Source organism: Drosophila miranda (assembly GCF_003369915.1).
Source record: "Drosophila miranda strain MSH22 chromosome Y unlocalized genomic scaffold, D.miranda_PacBio2.1 Contig_Y1_pilon, whole genome shotgun sequence".
Taxonomy (NCBI): domain Eukaryota; kingdom Metazoa; phylum Arthropoda; class Insecta; order Diptera; family Drosophilidae; genus Drosophila; species Drosophila miranda.
Genome location: NW_022881603.1, coordinates 41,456,727 through 41,472,784, shown reverse-complemented (window position 1 = coordinate 41,472,784; position 16,058 = coordinate 41,456,727). Strand labels below are relative to the sequence as shown.

At 50.8% G+C, this 16,058-nt stretch overlaps 1 pseudogene; it reads left to right on the top strand.

Annotated features, from left to right (window-relative positions):
* The first annotated feature begins 2,201 nt into the window (after positions 1-2,201).
* On the top strand, positions 2,202-2,914 carry LOC117192072 (annotated as a pseudogene).
* The last annotated feature ends 13,144 nt before the right edge of the window (positions 2,915-16,058 follow it).

Here is a 16,058-nt window from a genome sequence, read left to right as displayed (position 1 = left end):
GAAAGAACCCTGCCGCCCTTGGAGCCCCTCTGTCACTGTGTCTGTCTCTGTCTCTGTTTCGTAGGTGATAACAATGTTTGTCTTCATTTTCAGGGCGGAGCAGAACTTTACTTTTAACATTTTCACTTAAACTTGCTCAACAGCAAATTTGGTTTATTATTTTATAGTTTGGACACGTGTGTGCATCTGTGTTTGGCTTGGCTCAGCAGAAGCACTCGTATCTGGAACGAAATAAAGCACAACTTTATGTTGCACACTTTGAGGCTTAATCTGCACACAAGACTCCATCGGCATCGCCATCGCCATTGCCATTGCCACCGCCCTCCCTCCACCACACCCCCCGCAGTGTTTATGCAAATCCAATTTAATTCCAGCGATTTGTTGACACATCGAAGAGCAGGAGCCCCAAGGAGTCCGGCCAAATTAACGTGTCTGTTCCGCCTGATCCCCATCTGAAAATGCAATTTACGCGCCTGTAAAGCATTTGGGCAATGCGATGCTGCCATCGGCTCCAGCTTCCTCCCCCAGCTTAATGAATTGTCAAACACTTTAAGCCAATAAAGGCAATAATGGCTCTCACTCGCAAGCACACGCACTCGAGAGGGTCGGGATGGGCCGGGAAAGGGGGGCCGACAGTTGGATAGACGTTACAGCAATTGCAAGGCGTTTAGCTGTGAAAGTTTTAAAAGTTCTACCAACTTTTACCTGCTCGTATGAGAACTCACACGGGGAGGGAGCTGCACTCACACGCAGGGACATTTGTCACGGGGCTTTTCTTTTCTGCGGCCAGGGCTGTCAGCGAAACTTTGCACACCCGCACCGCTCCGCCCCGCTTTACCCGAATCTGCTTTCCACTCTTCCTTTTCTTGCCTGCTTTGATCTGCTTTTCTTCCAACATACAGCAAGACAGCAAGTAAGGTGTTTATGTTGGCCGGAAGACATAAAAGCGAAGGCAGTCAATAGACGATGCCGGGCTCGAGAGCAATGGCAGTGACACGCAAGCGCAACAAATCCAACCGGAAATCCACTTTAAACTTGGCCAAGAGCATTTCCTCGATGTCTCCCTGTCCCTCTCTGACACTCCCTCTCCTTCTGCCACTCTGCTGTCCTGAGCTGCACTTGCACTTGCACTTCACTGCTTTAGTCGGGTGTTATCAGGCAATCGATGGACAATGCGGAACAAAGACAATGACAACCCATCTGGAACGGCAGAGAGATAGAAAAAGTGCGATGCAAACAGCGACGGAGGGAGTCCAATGCAAAGGGGGAGCGACAGAGAGTGTGCCTTGTCGTTGCCATTCCTTAGACAGAGCCAAGAAAAAAGCGAAAGTGTTTGACTGGTAGGCGATGAAACGGAAGAAAAACTACTAGATAATGGTCCATTATATGAAAATAATAGGTTCCACTAATCCCTGAAAGAGTGCTGGTGGGGACAGAAAAGATCGTCATCACTATCATTGCTGCCATACAATTTATCCGCTTACCTTTAAGCAGATTTGGAAAATTATTAGATACGAGAATTTTCAATGATTGTCACTTCATAACATCGAAATAATGGATAAGATAAAAATCTTAAGTACTCGTAGCTATCGAAAGTTACATTACGTTGGAAGAGTTATTCTGGATGATACACACATCCGCATCCACCACCGCGCGGAATTTTGAAATATGATTCTAACAGTGTATACAGGACTCACAGGACTCTGGATACAACATTTGTTTACTCTAGCTTTTATAGAATCTAGCTGATCTAGCTGATCAAGAATATATATACTTTGTGGGGTCGGAAACGTTTCCTTCTGGGTGTTCCACACATCAACATTCACCACAAATCTAATATACCCACACCATTACTCTTTTTGAGTATCCGGTATACAAATATTGCAAATAAAAATTCATTTTTGCCGTTAAAAATTTAATAGAAAAACATAAAGTTGTCAAGCAAAATAATTTTTATTTGTACAGCAAGTGTGTGGGAAAGATAGGCAAGATAGCGATAAACGACCCGAATAACACTTTATAGATTCCACAGTTTCAATTACGATAGAAGTAAGTAGTTAGTAAGAAAGTATGCCACATGCAAGCACATTATCGGGCTTTTAGTACATAGGAAGATGATAGCCAGCGTATATAAAGGGAACCGCCAGCTGGTTTCAGTACAAACAGCACCCGACGGGACCTACGCGAGAACGAAATTGAGCATGTCAACGGCAGCGAACACGAAGGATGGCATCAGCATACGCGTCAAGGCCGAGAAGGACTATTCTAGGGTGAAATTATTCATGCAGGAACAGTTCTTTACTGATGGACCCCTGAGCCGTTCCACCGGGGAACAAGTGCACCTTCAAAATGAGAAAGAATCCGACGAGTATCATCTATCCATGATGAGAGAGGGCAACTGCCTGATTGCCACCGACGAGAACCAAGGTGGCAGCATTGTGGGCTATGTCCTGGCCGGCCCTCAGTACCCCGAGGACATGGAGAAGCATCGAAGGAGGCTGCGGAAATGGAACAGCATACTTGGGGACGAATATGCCGCCCTCTCTCCAAAATCGAACTCGAGGCGAACCTGTTTGAGCGCTATGGCATCTCCAAGGCGCTCTACTCCCATAAGACCAGTGTGGGTGCCTCGATGAGGGGGAAGGGCTTGGGCTCCCGCCTGGCTGCCACTCTGATGGAGGTAGGTCGGGCGAAGGGCTACCCCCTGATGGTAGCCTACTGCACGAGATACTACTCCGCCCGACAGAAGGAAGCACTGGGCATGGAGTGCATCCATTCTCTGTGCTATGCGGACTATAAGGATGATCAGGGACGAGTGATCTTCACACCGGCAGCACCCCATACGCATGCCCGGATCATGGTCATCAAACTGTGAGGCGATCAAGCCATAAAAGCAATAATCTGTAACGACAAAGACAGCAAATTGTTATATTTATTATGATAACAAAGTTAGCCCGCAACTCTACAGTTATACCCGATAATAAGTCCGTATGGCTCTCCTGCGGCAGACGCCGCTAATATTAAACGACACGACAAAGAGTGCGTGCGAGAGCGACAGAAAATCAGTCTGAGCGTGACATCGGGCGCTGCGTAGCCAGTGCAAATTGATTTGTTGGTTTTGGCTATAAAACTTATCTGATCTGATCCAGATTCAGCAATCTGATAGATATGGTCGTTATCTATGATTCTGCGTTTTTAGTTTTCTCGAATCTGCAATATTGTGGAGGCAACAGATTTTCGTCCTTTGTGGGGACGGAAGGGGGTGTGGCGAAATTTGGACACAAAACGGTCAAGGTCCGATATCACAAGAGTGTGGATACCAAATTTGGTTGCTCTGGCTTTTATAGGTTCTGAGATCCTTGAGCTCATATCTTGCAATTGGCAAAACCGACCATGAAACCTGTGTGTTAGAGAGAGACAGAGCGAGAAAGAATGAAATTGTTTTCTTGATTCTGGCTATAATAATTATACGATCTGGTTCAGATTTTACACTCTAGAACATATAGTCATCCTCTACGATTCTGCGTTTGGTTTTATCGTATCTTTAAAAATGTGGATGCCACAGATTTTCGCCCTTTGTGGTGGCGGAAGTGGGCGGGGCAAAGTTTTGAAATATTCTTGTAGCAGTGACATATCACAGAAGTCTGGATCCAAAACATCGTTGCTCTAGCTCTTATAGTCTTTGAGCACTAGGCGCTGAAGGGGACGGACAGACGGACAGACGGACGGACGGACAGACAGACATGGCTCAATCGACTCGGCTATTGATGCTGATCAAGAATATATATACTTTATGGGGTCGGAAACGATTCCTTCTGGACGTTACACACATCCACTTTTACCACAAATCTAATATACCCCAATACTCATTTTGAGTATCGGGTGTAAAAAAATCAATTCGTGGCAAACTGAAACTTGATTTATGGCTGTATTTATGAAATGACAAAAAAAAACTACCCGGAACTCGGTCGGAAGGAAAAAGCAAACACACACATCGGCACACTTGAGTGTAGACACAGTTAGGAAATTGAGATCTAAGTGATTGAGAAGGATTCATAACGACTTTCAACAAATTTACCAGAAAATTGACTTTTTCTGCTCGGAATTAAAGCGCTTGGCTGGCTCCGGCATGTGGGGGAGAAGATTTATCAGAGGACGGCTGGCTGGCTGGCTGGCTGGAACCATGACACCCTGCCCACATGGTCAGGGTCCAGGGGGTGGCGTGGCGTGGCAAGCTTGTCAACTCGGCACGATGCAGGTGCCGCTGTGGGTGGGTGGGTGTACGTGAGTGAAATTGAACTGTTTGCAGCTACAAATTGCAACTTGTTTTCTGGCTGCATTTTGTTTTATTTTCGACAGGTTATTTGGGACAGGAGACGGAAAAAAAAGAACAACTGTCAGCTGTAATTAGCACATCAGAGCGAGAACCGACGCACACACACACACCCATACACCCGGTAAGAGTTGAGTGTTCTTTCCCCCAGCCACCTCCTAACACGAGTTGACGCGCTGAAATTTTTGACTGAGTGATGGCTCGAACCCAAAGAAAGATGAATGTCTTTGGCTTGCCTGAGAACATGCTGCGATGTAATTATTAATGACATCGTCATCATCGCCGCCGTCCTCGTCGTCGTCGTCGTCGTCGTCGTCGTTGTAATCGTCTTTGTGGAAGCAGATGACTTGTCGCATGCCGCGCCTCTTGCACATGTGTGTGTATTTATCTGCAGCAGCCACACCCTAAAAGGGAAAACACCAGCGCATATTAGGTTAGGTTAGGTTAACCCGGACGGCCCTCAGCGGGGCCACGCATAGGCCAATATGGCCCCTAGCTATCCGGATGGGGGGTGTATGAACCGTCGCGGGAGCGTTAATGTGGTTGTAAAAGTCCCCGAGAATCGAGGTGTTTTTAGCATAGGCCAGCAGTTCCTGTGGCGTCCTTTTGGAGACATCTTCCAGTGATGCCAACACTGGGGCGCCCAGGTATCTCCTCCTTGGCCTTGAGAGAGCCGGACAGTTGCAGATGAGATGTTCCAGGGTTTCGATAGCCCCAGGTTCCTCACATTTCCTACAACTGTCTCTGTTGGTGATGCCTAGCTTTGCTGCATGTGCAGCAGCCAGACAGTGACCTGTTAGTATACCCACTAGCAATCTACAGTCCTTTCGTGGTAGGTGCAGTAGGTAGTGGCTAAGTTTCTCGTTGCGCTCCTTGCACATTATCTTCGAGGTTCTCCTCCACCTGCTATCAGTCTGTGCTCTAGACTGCTTCTCTAGATCGCCTTGCAGCGTTCTGAGGGAGACAGGCACGTTCTCGGTTCTCCTATTCTCCAGCCCGACGCCTTCCTTAGCTACTACGTCCGCCGCTTCGTTTCCTTCGATGCCCTGGTGGCTGGGAACCCAATAGATCCGCACTGGCTTTGTCGTGCTTAGGATGTCTAATGCCTCCCTGCTCGCCAAGACACTTCTGGAACTGAGCGCGGACGAATGCATGGATCTTATCGCCGCTTGGCTGTCGACGAATAGGTTGACCGCATCGTGTGCTCGTTCTGTGAGGAGAGCGAGCTCCGCTGCTTTCCCGATGGCAAAAACTTCTGCCTGGAATATGCTGCATTGGTCCGGTAGCTTATACGACAGCCTTATCTCAGGGTCTGTACAGTATAGGCCCGCTCCTACTCCTCCGTCCATCTTGGAGCCGTCTTTGTATATATTGAGGTGCTCAGTTTGGTCCCTTCCAATTTTCCAGTCTTCAGGTCCCAAAGATGTGGTTGTTTTGACGTCAAGGCAAGTTTGGGGGTCATGTAATCAGTTGATCTGGTCATTTCCCTGCCGATTGAACTATGCCCGTATCCTTGGGGCGATAGATTTCCTGATGCTATGAGGCGTTGTGCTGCCTTTCCCGCAATCAGGCGAGCGTGAATGTCCAGCGGGTCGATTCCGAGTACAGTTTCGAGTGCTTTTGTTGGGGTTGACCTCAGCGCCCCAGTAATACAGAGCAGAGCCTGTCGCTGAGTCTTTTCCATAAGCTTATGGTATGTCTTCTTTTCAATAGCCTGCCACCACACTAAGGCTCCATACAGCAGAGTTGGTCGCACCACCGAGATGTAGATCCAGTGCATTAGAGCAGGTGACAGGCCCCATGTGCTGCTGAGCATCTTCTTGGATGCATAAAGCGCAATGGTAGCCTTCTTCACACTTTCCACTACATTGGGCCTCCATGCCAGCTTGCTGTCCAGTACTGTGCCTAGGTATTTCACCTGTGATTTTGGAGTCAGCCTAGTTTGGTCAATTTTCGGTGGGGTCCATATCGGTACCTTGTACCTCTTGGTAAAGAGGATGAGGTCCGTCTTGTCCGCGTTGATACTGAGTCCTACCTCTTCCGCCCACTCACGTATCTCCCTGAGTGTACGTTCCATTATGGAGCTGAGGGTCGATGGACATACAACCGTAATAAGTATGCTTATGTCGTCTGCATAAGCTGTTATCTTTGGGGCCTTCCTTTCAAATCTCTTGATGAGGTCGTCGAACACCAGATTCCACAGTAGTGGCGACAGGACTCCACCCTGAGGTGTGCCTCTGTGTGCCCCCTTTACCATGGAAGCAGTGCCCCACTCCGATTGCACCCGTCTACAACTTAGGAGGTTTTTGATCCAGACGTTGATTGCAGGGTGTATGTTATTCGCTTCTAGGCGACTTGTTATTGCGGTTGTGGCCACGTTGTTGAATGCTTCTGAGATGTCCACAAATGCTCCCAAAGCATACTTTTTGTTGTGAAGGGCGCTCTCGATGGTGGCTACTAGCGAGTGTAGTGCGGTCTCCACTGATTTCCCTTTGGTGTAGGCGTGTTGGTTTGTTGACATCAGTCCCTCTACCTCATTCCTGATGTGCAAATCCAACAGCTTTTCTAGTGTTTTTAGTATAAAGGAGGTAAGGCTTATCGGTCTGTAATCCTTGGGACTCACATGGCTGCACTTTCCTGCCTTAGGGAGGAAGACAACTCTCGAGGTTCTCCATTGGATGGGGATATAGCCCGTACTTAGGCATGCTGAGTATATTGCGAGGAGCCATGGGGTAATAACCTCTTTGGTCAACTGCATCATGGCTGGGAATATCCCGTCCAGTCGTGGTGCTTTTATGCCCGCGAAGGAGTCTATGGCCCAGTGGATTCTCTTAGTGGTTAACAGACCTATTGGAGGGTGCTGTTCCTCGGTTGCTAGGTCCTGATGCTCCTTGGCGTCAGTGACCTCGGTGCATCCAGGGAAGTGCGCCTCCATTAGTGCTGTTAGGGCTTCTTTACTGCCCTCTGTCCACTGACATTGTCTAGTTTTAGTTGGCTCTGTACTGTGGGCTGCTTTGAAAGCAGCTTCCGAAGCCTAGCGGTTTCGGGCACTTTCTCGATGTTGGAGCAGAAGTTTCTCCACGAGTTCCTTTGTGCCTTACGTATTTCCTTCTTGTAGCTCCTAAGTAGGATTTTATATTCCTCATTGACAATCTCTTCGTTCGCTTGTTTGGCGATCTTGAAGAATTCCTTGAGGTTGTTCCTTTGGAGAGAGAGATCTCGGTTCCACCAGAGTGGCTTGGACCTCCTCTTCGTTCTCGAGGGGTTGCACGATTCATGGTAGGCGTTCAGTAACTCGTCTTTAGGGACTTCTCTATATCCTCCGCGGATTTCACGGATTTAACTGGCTTTTTAAACTTTGCCCAGTTTGTGTTCCGGGGGTTTCTATAGACTGTTGTCTTCGAAGGGTGTTTAAATTCGCACTTGAACTGAGAAGGATGGTCTTTCGAGGACCCTCCAGCTAGATACCGTAGTACTGTTTCCCGTTGCAAGTGTTAGGTCTAGCACGTTAAATGAGGTCGGACCTACGAAGGTGTGTCGGTGCTTCCCCACACATTGTGGGCATTGGCGTCCGTTCCGATGACGAGTTGATAGTTTTTGGTGCCGGCTTCTGTCACCAGGCTCCTGAGTTCGTCGGGTGGTGCGGGTCTGTCGTGAGCCATGTAGCAGGAAGTCACCAGAAGGCGCTTTTCCTCACTTTCCAGCATCACAACCGTCAGGTCATCCGTGCTGTAATGAGACATAAGGTAAGCATGGATTCCCTTTAGTACGAGTACGACGGTTCTGTTCCTGCTTACCGATGTTGAGTAGAACAGGTTATGATTTGAGGACTTTAGTTCGGCCACTGAATTGCCTGTCGCAATCCAGGGCTCCTGGACTAGAGCTATGTCGGCGAGCCCTTGCTCCATGGCGATGAGGAGCTCCGCCGACGCTACCTTGCTTTTATGCAAGTTGAGCTGCAGCACACTCAGCATGGGTGGCTGGCTCACTTGCACCTGACGGGTTGACTACCAGCGTCAGGTCACCGTCTTCCTCTTCTTCGTCTTCAAGCGCAAGACCCTGGGCGGCCTCCACGATGGACTCGAGACCTAAGTCCTTTTCCACCTCGCCTGCCTGCAGGGTATTCGCGTCCTTGTCCTCAGGGTGGCGCTTTTTGAGGCGCAGGTAGACGCTACCCATGCCCCACGCCATATTCCCAAACTGGGGGTATAGCAGATCCTCTGCTTCCTTGTTTATTTGGAGGATCACACATTGGCCACCCTCGTTGGGTAGTGGGCTACCAATGTGTTTTGCCGCTGAAGGAGCTTCGGTCCCCCTGGATTGTGATGGGGAAGAGTACCTTCGCCTTAGGCTTGGACGGGATAAGCTCCCGGTCCACAACCTCCAGCTTGGCCCCCTCCCACATCGCCTCCAGTTGGCAGACCGTACGCGTCAGCCACCTTAGGGTTGGATCATCATTGCACTTCAGCATCTTAACCTCATTTAGCCACCCAGCATCATCGAACGTGGGCATTGGAGCCGCGGGGTCTTCCTCCATCTGTGCAAAAAGTGCGTCGACGAGACGCGCGTGCACCAGCTTCCACTGTGCCGCTGACATCTTGCCGTTTTCCTCGCTGCGGTCGATGAGTGCCACGATCAGATGTCGTTTGGTCACATCGCTGACCTTCGCTTTCGGCTTCGTTGGCTTCTTGGCCGCTTTCGGTGGAGGGGCTGCACTCTTGGGCCCGCGTTGCTGCTTGCTCGCTGGAGTGTCCTTAATGGCACTCTCAGTGGAGCGTTGCCTCTTGGTGGCCATCATCTCCTCCACCTTATTGGCATATTCGCCATTCGACGCCCTCATCTGTGGCATCTGAGCATAATGTAGCCGACCCTCCTCTACTCTCTGCTCGGCCCAGGCTAGCTTGACCTTCTCCTCCTGGGAGATGTCTGCTTTACCTTGCAGCCGGCTTTTGATGTTGAGGGCCGCTTTGTATTGCGCTTTGGCCTTCATCCCCTCCTTGGAACGCTTCGGCCCTTCCCTACCCAGGGAGCTGGTGCCTGGTTCCGGCGAGCGGAGAAGGCTCTCTTCATCCGTCCTGCTTAGAGAGGGCACGCTCTACAGATCCGTGTCTGTATCGACTACGGCATCTGTGCGGCTCAACTTGCAGGCTACGGAGTGAGTTGTTTTTGTTGTTGTTGTTGTGGCAGTAGCTTTACAACTGACCTGGCCTGCTCCCGCCAAGTCTGAGGTGTGACCGCTGGCGACACGCAGAGAGGAGTGCTCCTCCCCGTGCCCGCCGGTGGTAGCAGTCACGCTTTCCACTTGCTTGCTCCTTCTTCGACTCCATAGTTGGCCCGAGGGTCCATACTGGTTAATATTTTTCGGGGGGACCACCCCCTAGCGTTTTAGGCCTGACCGCCAGGCACCTCTAGCCATGGCCCTGGCTCGGTTCCCCCGACTTTGAATCGGGAAGACGCCGGACCATAGCCTTAGCTAGACACTGCATTACCCCGGACAGAGCAAGCGACAGTGCATTACCCTTGTCCGGGGTAATGCAGTGTCCATTGCCTCGTGGAGGGTTCAGCTAGAGGATTTTCGCCAGCCACCAGCGCATATTAAACAGACTACGACTACAACCCATACTCCTTCAGCTCCGCTCCTGCCCATGCAGGTGGTCGGTGGGCGGGGGGTAGCGGGGGCCTCTCTTGGCCGCTGGCAAAAAAAAATAATTTGCAGTGCACATTTCATATATATATATACATAAACATATATATGCTCGTACAATACATATTCATATATATATGAGTGTATGTTTGTATGAATGTAGATATGTACATATGTATGTTGCAAGTTGGAACACCATTTCCCTACTCCTGCCAGTGCAATTTTTCTCGCCTGAAATGCAGGCACACGACCATTGCAGAGGGATGGGCATGGACATGGATGATGGGGATCCGGGTTCCTGAGCACGCTGATACTCTGGAGCTGTGATGCGGCGGTGTTAATGTTGTTTGGCGCCATTATTAATAAAGTTCACGAATGCAATGAGCACCTAGCGCGTTGTGAGTGAGTTTCCCCACAAAACCCACACACACACAAACAGAGGCAGGGGTACGACCACATCTGCACTATGACGCACATTTGGTGGGAGGCAGCCGATGTGGGGCAGCGGCATTCTCAGTTACAACTGATGCCCTGCTCAAAGGATCCCATACATTCTGTAAAAGATTGTGTACTGTACGATTACGTTTTATTTAACCTTGATTAAAACTTTAATACTTCCCAAACGAAATTGACACATTCCAAAACCAGTCTTCAAACTCTGATTCTGGAAAAATTAACAATTTCTATTGAATACTTCAGAAGGTACACAGATTTTGAACCTCTGAAACTTTGCCCAGAAGTGGGAAATTGCGGAAGCTTTGGGTTGTAAGCTTTATAAATCCTTGCATATATTGTACATCGTCCTCGAGACTGCTGTGAGGTAAAGCCAAGCTATTATATGTTAGCTGTATATTTTCCCAAATTCATATTTTTTGATCCATTCTACTATTCGTTTCAAGGAAATATGTACATATTATTTTATTTATTTTCAGCTCGTGCTTGAAAGGTTGAAGGGCATTGAAACTTCGTTGGGTATTTCGTTTTCCAAATCTCATTAAGGTTCTTTTATGCTATTTCCAGCTAGAGCTGCCGGATCCACGCCTAGGCCTGGTTAACTCGGCTATCTCTTACTGTTACTCTGGCAAAGGCACACACGCACATCCAGATAGATGCAGGAAGAGCGGCGAGGATATATATATATATAACATAGTAGGACTGGAAATACAAACGAACATGGCGCGTACTTGTAATTCCGCCTAGGTGCATGGCAGACCAAAGTGCTTCTGTTTCATGCCCATTGCAACAGTTGCAACTTGCAGCGACACACACAGACCCAGAGACAGAGACAGAGAGCGAGAGAGAGAGAGAGAGAGAGAGAGAGAGAGAGAGATAGAAAGAGATTGAGAGAGAGAGAGAGAGAGAGAGTGATAATGAGTGCGAGAGAGGGGTACAGAGGCCTGCCGCTGCCGAGTTGTTGGCTGTTGGGGGTCGGTTGGTCTTCTAACAAATCATTTCCAAATCATAAACAATATTTATTTTTAACGATAGGGCCTAAAGCTAAATACATGGGTAGAATGAAAATTATATATAGTTAAGGGTAGAGTATAAGCTAGGCCAATAAGAGAATTAAAAATATAGGAATAATAATTTTAAATAATATGAATAATATGTATGATCTCAAAAACAGATGGTAGGGTACTGGGAATAATTTCATGAATATTTAACTAGGAACTTGGCCGTCAGCCATCGGGTGCTACAGGGGGACAAACGGATGACGGGTCGGCTCGCACAACTGTGAACTCGGAACTGAGGCGCAGCCGCTCCGGTTAGTAATACCCGGTGCGGTCTGCGTCTCACACCCCCCCCCCCCCCCCCCCCCCCCCCCCCCCCCCCCCCCCCCCCCCAGAGGGTTGCGAGCGAACCGTCACCCGCCGTAACTGTGCACACCGGTGGAAGTGCGACTATACTCTCCCCGTGAGGGCGGCTGGAAACAGGTCCTAGCACGGTCATGTCTCTGCTAGGATGCTGGCGAATGGTAGTCGGGCGGAGAGAAGAAAACTCTCAGTGAAATTACCCCAATCCAAGGTGACACTGTTATATGCCGAGGGATGCATGGCCGGGGGGGTGCCCGGTCGCTAATATGCGGACTCTGGATACCTGCCGACCTCCAGTTTAAATCAGGCTTCCCGGGGCAAGCGGGCTATGCCTCGGGTGACCATCCCCTTCCCGCCTACTCGTGGGAACTACTATGCCAAATAATAAACATATAAAAACCAACAAAGCCGCAAGGGCCCTCGGTCCTCCTCTTAAAGTACCGGAGGGACAAGCCAATCCCTCTGCACCAGCGCCTGGGAAACCGGGTCCAAAGAAGACGGGGAAGGAGACTGAGTCGGTCCACCGTCTTCAGGCAGCAGCCGCAGCGAGGGGGGGCCCGAAAAGCCAATCGGGTCCTTCCAAGTCGGGTGGCTCCAAGGGCGAAGCGGATACCGGGGTGGCTGCCAAGCAGAGCGTAATCGCGGCTGGTAAGCGCACCGGGACCGAAGAACCCATGGGAGCCCCGGCGGGCAGCATCTCTGCACCACGGGGTGGAAAGCCGTCGTACCAGGACAGGAGACGAGCGGCTTTCATCCTGTCCAACGAAGACCCGAACTTCAAGGCGTCAGCCGAAGGAAAGGAGCAGAAGCTGTGGGCCTGCTCAATCCTTCCACTGTTCCAGCCAGCCAAAGCCGGAAAGGGCGCAGCCAAGGCCGCCAACAAGCGGCAACGCTCAGCGGAGGACCCCGCAAATCAGCCAGGCCAAGCCCAGCAAGCCAAGCGGGTGAAGACCCACCTCACGAGCCGGTCGTTCGCTGAGGTGGCGAGGGGCAGGACCCTGATCGGTGTCCTGGACAGGGGCGCCGAGGACGGCCATGTCCCTCGCGATAAGTGGCACCTGGTGGAGAACGAGCTCCAGGACCGGTTCCTACTGGAACTGGAGGAGAACGGCGGACCACCGCCAAAGTGTGAGGACGCAGGGTGGCATCAAGGCAAGGTGAAAGCCATCGCCTGCCAAGACGCTCGCTCTGCGGCCCTCTACATGAAGGCGGTGGCGGCCCTAAAAGAGGTCTATCCAGGGGCGAAACTGGAGGCCGTGAAGTGGGAAGATGTCCCTAGTCGCCCGAGAGCCAGAGCGTGGGTCTCGGCTAAGCATGCAGAGCCTGAGAAGATCCTCAGGTTACTGCAGGTCTGCAACCCCCACCTTCCTACAGCCGATTGGAAGGTGGCAAAGGTGGAGGATATCCAAGGGCAGAGGCGCCAGATTATCCTCGTCCTAAATGAGGAATCCATTGATCTCCTCGCAAAGTCGGACGGTGTAGTGGATTATGGCTACAAGAAGGTCACTATATCCACTTACAAGTCCGATCGCAAGGGCAGGCAAGCGGAGGTCGAGCCAGACCCGGAGCTGCCGGAGATCCCGAAAGAGGGGGCCTCGTGCGAGGAAGACAACCCGGCGTCGGATGCGGCGTCCATGATGTCGGACGATATCTTGGACGACTACGCGTTCGACTAGAGCGACCTAGCCAGAGGTCTCAGCCACATCGTTGTCGGGGAGGAGCCGGAGTCCCCTGACAGCGATCTAGAAGCAACAATGGTGGAGGCGAGCCTCAGGAATGTCGTTGACGCTCCTGCAGATAAACCTCCACCATTGTAAGGCAGCATGCGCTGCTCTACTGCTCCACCTGGCCAAGGGTGGAGCCGACATAGTCCTCATTCAGGAGCCCTGGATCCTCGGAAACAGGGTCTCCGGTCTGAGGACTTCTGACTACAAGCTATATGTAGCTGAAACCGCAGGTAAAATTCGTACCTGCATTCTTGCAAAAAGAGAGTTGCACCTATTTTTGCTCCCAAATTTCAGCAATGAAGACCACACCGCAGTGAGCCTCGAAGGCCAGGAGCGCTCACTGAGGATCTGCTCCGCATACATGGGGCATGAACAACCAGACCCCCCTCCACATGCGCCTCTCCGGGCTCTAATCGCAGACTGCTCGGCCAAGGACATCGGCCTAATTGTGGGGTGCGATGCCAATGCACATCACTGTCAGTGGGGAAGCACTGACACAAACGAAAGGGGTGAGACCTTTTCAGTTACTTACTGACCACTCAGATGGTCTTACTAAACCGGGGTAGTGATCCCACCTTTATCATTAAAAACCGCAAGGAGGTCCTGGACCTCACGCTTGCCTCTCATGAGATACAGCGTAACATTGTATCCTGGAGGGTCCTGGAAGAGCACTCCTTCTCGGACCACAGGTACGTGGAAACTGTCTTCTCCTTCTCAGTACCGAAGCCAGTCCGATTCCGGAACATCAGGCGGACAAACTGGACTCGGTACTCTGATTACCTCTGTCGTGTTCTCCCTGAGCCCCCATCTGAGGAGGAGTTCTCCACGGAGGCCACGACTCGTCTTCTTAAGATCTTTACCGACGCCTGCAATAAGGCGCTCGGCAAAGCATGCCCCTCTGGCAAGAACAGAGGCCGGAAGAAACCTGAATGGTGGAATCCGAAACTGGGTGAACTCCGGAAAGCCTCCCGGAGACTCTTCAATAAAGCTAAGGCTGAAAACGTTGAGCAAAACTGGGCCGAATACAAGGCCAGTCTGTCAACCTACAACAAAGAACTTAGAAAAGCCAAACGCGCCTCCTGGCGTAAGTTCTGCAGCGAAATCGAGAGTAACTCAGAAGCCTCACGCTTGCGCAGAGTTCTCTCGAAGACAACACCCACCCTGGGCTACTTGAAGAACACCGACCAGTCGTGGACTACGTCCAGCGAGGAGTCGCTAAATCTTCTCCTAAATACCCACTTCCCTGGCTGCGATGAAAACAGACCCAACTACCTCGCGCCTCCTTCTGTCGCCTCAAATGCCATCTTGGGACTGCTAAGCCAGGAGAACATTTCCTGGGCGATCAGAAGCTTTAAACCATACAAGTCCGCGGGGCCAGACGGCATTTTCCCTGCCCAACTGATTCACGCGGGACATAAAGCCATTAACTGGCTCAAAATAATTTACGAGGGAATCTTCTTCCACGGGTGCATTCCTGACACCTGGCTTCAGACCAAAGTCGTATTCATACCCAAGGCAGGCAAGCCCTCGCACACTGCCCCAAAAGATTTCAGACCCATAAGTCTATCGTCTTTTCTTCTAAAGGCGATGGAGCGGCTCCTGGGGCTGCATCTAACGGCGTGCATTCCGTCCAGTCTGATCTCAGACTCCCAGCATGCCTATCGGAAGGGAAGATCCACCGAAACGGCCCTACACTCGATCACATCGATCATCGAAGCATCCCTTAATTTTAAGGAGTACACCCTAGTAGCCTTCCTCGACATAGAAGGCGCCTTTAACAACATCCTTCCGACCGCCATCACGGGCGCACTGACGGATCTGGGCGTTGACTCCAGGACGGTGAGCCTGATCGATCAGATGCTACAATGCAGGACGGTTGAGGCATCACTGGGGACGTCAACGTGTACCAGATTTGTCAGCAGAGGCACACCGCAGGGCGGAGTCCTCTCGCCCCTCCTATGGAACGTGGCAGTGAACACACTGCTGCGGGAGATAGAGGGGGGTGGCTGCCGTGTGGTGGCGTACGCGGACGATGTTGCCATAGCATTCTCCGGAAAATTTCCGCAGACGTTGTGTGAGTGCATGACAAGTACTCTCACGAAAAGGTCGAAATGGGCAGACAAATGCGGGTTAGGCGTCAACCCGTCTAAAACGGAACTGGTGCTTTTCACTAGGAAGTACAAAGTTCCGGTACTGATTCCCCCAAGACTATGTGGGGAAACGCTAGTCTTCAGCAACAACGCCAAGTATCTTGGCCTAATCCTCGATAGAAAGCTCGATTGGAAATTGAGCATAGAGGATAGAGTAAAGAAGGCCACAGTGGCCCTCTATACTTGCAGGAAAGCCATCGGACTAAAATGGGGAATGACCCCCTATATAGTTCGGTGGCTCTACACCGCCATCATACGACCAATCATGCTCTATGGAGTGGTGGTATGGTGGCCAGCCTTGGACAGAAGGACATGCCTCAATAAACTCAGCAGAGTTCAACGCATGGCAGAGCTATGCATAACTGGCGGGCTACGCACTACTCCAGGGGA